Source organism: Pistacia vera, unplaced genomic scaffold (assembly GCF_008641045.1).
Source record: "Pistacia vera cultivar Batoury unplaced genomic scaffold, PisVer_v2 Contig459, whole genome shotgun sequence".
Lineage (NCBI taxonomy): Eukaryota > Viridiplantae > Streptophyta > Magnoliopsida > Sapindales > Anacardiaceae > Pistacia > Pistacia vera.
This window is the reverse complement of record NW_022196289.1, coordinates 1,294,744-1,299,805: the sequence shown is the minus strand read 5'-3', so window position 1 is coordinate 1,299,805 and position 5,062 is coordinate 1,294,744. Positions and strand designations below refer to the sequence as shown.

The 5,062-nt window shown below is 33.8% G+C and overlaps 1 pseudogene; it reads right to left on the bottom strand.

Moving 5' to 3' along the window:
• Positions 1-2,721: 2,721 nt before the first annotated feature.
• Positions 2,722-4,751, bottom strand: LOC116144880 (annotated as a pseudogene).
• Positions 4,752-5,062: the final 311 nt, after the last annotated feature.

Genomic DNA, 5,062 nt, shown 5'->3' with positions numbered 1-5,062 from the left:
TCGTAAGATAAGTGCACACAAATTATACTTTGTTGAGGTGGCAAAAGGTGTTATTTTTACATTGTGAGAGGAGTACCTCAATTTGGTGCCTTTTTTTCCTCTCTTCTGGGAGCTTTAGCTTTCTACTTCAGTTGTATTGGACTCTTCTGTTGCATTCTCTTTACCTTCAACGCATTGGCAACATGTTGTCATGTGAGGCATTTGAGGTCAGATGTTATATGGTGTTTCAGAGTTGTGAGTCTTAGTCATTTTACTGATCTTCCTATTAGATGAATTTTATGACTTACTATGATTTTATAATCTGTTGTTCACGTATAATTGATCTGAAGGTGAGACTATGCTGTGAATCTTGCAATAACCAACTCAAAAAGATATTGAAGACAAGGGTGAGACATATGTAACTACTAATTAGCATAGATTTTTGCTTTTTTATTACTATTGTTATTAGCTAATCTTATCAGCATTACTGAAATGTTTTTGTTTAATTAGAATAGTTAAAGTTATAGCAAGTTTAGTGCTAGTTGCATGATTGACTGAGGATAAATTTTATCTTGTTATATAATGCAGTGTATAAATTAAAATGTTGTTATTTTTGGATATCTTTTAAAAGTGTTGTGATAGAGGAAATGTTGTATATAGCATCGGAAATGATTCAAGTTGCAGGTCACCTTTATCAGTGCATAAAAATATCATTTCTGTTGTATGTGTGTCATGTGAGCCAACCGAATATCATTATTGAACTTATTTTTTAATGTTTCAATATATGTGTCCTTGCTCTAACAAATTTTGGTCACCGAAAGATACATTCGTCCACTAATAAGTCACGAAAACCTTTTAGATTTCATATTTAGTGCTAAAATGATTAGTATAACCATTAATTTTGGTCATCAAAAGATACATTCGTCCACTAATAAAATAGTCGCGAAAACCTTTTGGTTTCACATTCAGCGTCTAAAATGATTAGAATTAACCACTAAATTTTGGTCACCAAAAGATACATTCGTCCATTAATAAAATAGTTGCGAAAACCTTTTGGATTTCACATTCAACGTCTAAAATGACTATAATTAGTCACTAAATTTTGGTCACCAAAGATACATTCGACTACTAATAAAATGGTCGCGAAACCTTTTGGATTTTACATTCAGTGTCTAAAAGTATTACAATTAATCACCAAATTTTGGTTATCAAAAGAATATTCGTCGACTAATAAAATAGTTGCGAAAACTTTTTACGAAATTAATCCTTACTTAGCATCTAATTTTTGTGGCATTCGCGACAAATTATAGTCCTAAAAGGTACATTTTGCAACTAATTGATTAGTCGCGATACCATTTTACCAAATTACCCTTGAACATTCGTCTAAGCAGGGGACTATTTTAACAGCAATTAGCGACTAATTTGCTAGTTGCTAAAAAAAATTTTCCGCGTCTAACCAAAAATTTAGACATGCATACTTTCTACGACAGCAATTCCGCAACTATGTGGCGCTACGAAATTTAGACGCGAAATATGTTTTAGCGTCTAAATTTTACTTTTGCGTCTAATTTTGCTAGACGCCGAAAGGCATTTTTCTTGTAATATATGTCCTTAGAAATCTACCAAACATGGGACCAAGACAAAAATCATTTAAATAGTTCAATCTTAAACTTGTCTGGACCCCAAGGTAATCCAAATGTTACCTTAGGGGCCGTTTTGTTAGCGATAATAAAAATTATTCTGGTAATCTATTCTAAAATTCGGATATTACCAGGATTGTCGGCCCATGTCAATAGTCGCCAAAAAGGCGCACGATCGGCCTAATCTGGTTGACCATGCTCCAATCTGGTTGTTTCCTGCCAAATCCGTGTATCTGCCCAAAATAAATGGCCACATCTATGGATCTGCCGTTTACGACCAAATCGACATACGATCGATCAAATTGACTAGCAGTCGTCTTGGGTGATTGGGGGTATTTTGTTAAATTTTAATTTTTATTATAGTTGGGGTGTTTTAGCTAAATTCTGAAATGTTAGGGGGTTAAAAATAATCTAATAATAAAATATATTATTATTATTATCAAAAGGGCAATTTAGTAAAAAGACTCCCCAATTTTTTTATTCCACCCAACCAAACATTAGTTATTTATACCTACTAATCTAACAACATATTATATAACATTTCTCTTAATTTTGAAGGTAATTTATTTCACGAGTAATTTGATCTTTTAGCAATACAACATTCTTTGAACTAAACGATATGAGAGGGTGTAATGTCATCCATACACTAATCAATTCATTTACAACCCCCACTTATAGTAGTAGTATGAATAAATACTTATTTCAAACATAATTAATATTTATTAATTAAAAAATCATTTGACAATAATATGCTAGTTAGTGGTGCGTGTGAAGTAAATCCCCATGGTATCATAATCTTATCTGATTTACAACTTCATATTAGGAAGAAATTCAATATTTTAGATTCTACAATTTTTGGTTTAATTTCTTTCCTTTTAGAAATGCATGAAAATGCCACTAAACATATATCACATGACATGAAAATGCTACCATAGTTTTCGGAGCACAATAATTTCCTTTTACAAAAGGGGAAAAACAAGTACAATATATATTTGGGTGGTTGCTAAAGAACCCCCAAATGCAGTCACTGACTGAGGGGGCAGATATGATAGCACTTTGAGGAAGCCCTTCTTCGACTTATACCAATTTGGAGAATTAATATCTAAACACAACATGAGTACTTGCTCTGAGTTTGCTGTGAACCATTATTATTCACAAGGCTTACCCTGTTGATACTTAATCAGCTTTGTAGGAATCTGAATTCAAAACTTTCCTACTTACATTGTTATAGATCTCCCGAATCACAATCTCAAAAGCCGTTTCAACGTTAGTAGAACGAGTGCAGATGTCTCAAATAAAGACCCATCCCCTGCTTCCGCAAGACTCTTTCCTTCTTCCACACTCACTTCCCTGATGCCCTCCAGATCACATTTGTTTCCAACCAACATCCTTGCGACCGTTGTATCCGAATGAGCTGCATTATCATTCCAAGAACAGTGCAACAATATTTAGAATGCCAAACAATTCAGGTTAGTGTGCTTCACAATAGGACACCGAATACACATTTGGTAAAAGCTATACAAGAATGTGAAATAGTTGTCGACAAGTATACCGAGAGAAACATGACCCTAACAAATCAATGGATGGAGCAAAGAACCAGATTCTCATCAATCAATCATTGATTACCAAATATTCAGCACTAACCACATACGGTTGTGCATTGCTATGAAAGGTTTAATAACAGAGAACCTAGCTATATTTGTTATTAATTCTGCTCCAGGGAAACAACAATCTCCTTTGACAGACCCTAAAAAACAATTAAGATTTACAAGACATAAATTGTGGCTAAGCTTGGAAATGTTTTCAGACTTGCTCTTCCTACATTAATTTTCACTTCCTAGGTCAAGTTGAATATCTTTATTTTAACTATAAACCGTGCCTATATAATATATTCTTGGGAATTGTCAGTACTTGGTTTAACATTTTCATCTTTATATTGCCATCAGCCATAAACTCAGTGACAGGTTCAGCATAACAGATTCCATACCTAATACTTCAATGTCATCAGGAATTACATACGCACAGAATCTTAACCTTTAACTACGCGAAACCTAACTTTTTGGATGTAAAATAATCTAGGATCATGATGCCTTTTCAATACCTGTTCATTATTGGACCGAAATGGAAATTGTCATTAGCATTTAGATTAGAAAAATTAACAGCTTCGGAAAGAAATTGTCCCACAAAATTTAGTTATGTTACTCCTGCCCCTGCCAGCATTGACTTTATTTAAAAGCAATTCCTGTTTCTTTCAGTTCTTACTTATAAACCGTAAACACAATAACCTTTCCAGGTTTGTACTGATTCAATTATAAATCCAATTAAAGAGTGAGAATATGCATATACTTAAAGTGAGAATGACTTAATGCACCTAGAGCTTTTGGCCCAACGCTGTCAAGATTCCAGCCTTTCAAATACCCTCCTCAAACTAACAAATGCTAATTAAATTCTAACTTTGAAATGACATTTTTTTACAAATGTTAACATCTATTAGAATCAGGGTCTATCCTAGTAGTTTAAATTGCAGGACCCCAGCCCCGGGGGTTATATGCAATATCTATATACTACTCAAATACCCACCTGTCTTCCTCAAATTAGAGCATATAATTCTTACAAAACAAAATTTAAACTTGAGGCACAAAGTCAAAAACAATAAATAAATTCTTTAACAATCCAGCGGAAGACAACCTAGTGCAGTTTAAGATGCTAAAGTTTACCAATTTGATGTCCTATAAATTCGCAGAATTAGAAGAATCACTTACTGTTGAGTTCACCAAGCCACCTGGAAACACTCTGAAAGGTAGAGCGGCGACTGATATCGTAAACAAGAAGAGCGCCAAAAGCTCCTCTGTAATAAGCAGAAGTAACGGCACGAAAGCGTTCTTGTCCAGCAGTATCCCAAAGCTGAGCCTTGACTTCTTTGCCATCAATTTCCAAGCACTGCGTCTGAAACTCCACGCCAATGGTGGCTTTTGAATTTTGATTAAATTCATTGCGTGCGTATCTGGAGAGTAAATTGGATTTGCCAACAGCAGAGTCTCCGGTTATTACAATCTTGAAAAGGTACTCTTCTCCTCCTTCCTGGTCTGTCATTTCAAATGAAAATGGAAGCCTAACACTAACACATCTGTGGACGTCTTCAAATCACTGCAAATACTGGTTGTGCCAGTAGAAACTACGTCCTTCAATCCCACGCTTGCTGTCTAGCGCGTAACTCCAAACTTTTTTTATTAAAATATAACATCACTTAATTATTATTAATTATTTGAGTTTAATAATAAATAATATTAGGTCCATAATTTAATCTTATAATTTCTACCATGTGATACTGCATCTTTGGGTAGTTCCCAAAATTATAAACAAAGAATTTTTTAACAAAAAAAATTATAAGATTTATAAAAAGAAAAATAGGTATCTATTTAGGATTTTATAGAAAGTGTAAA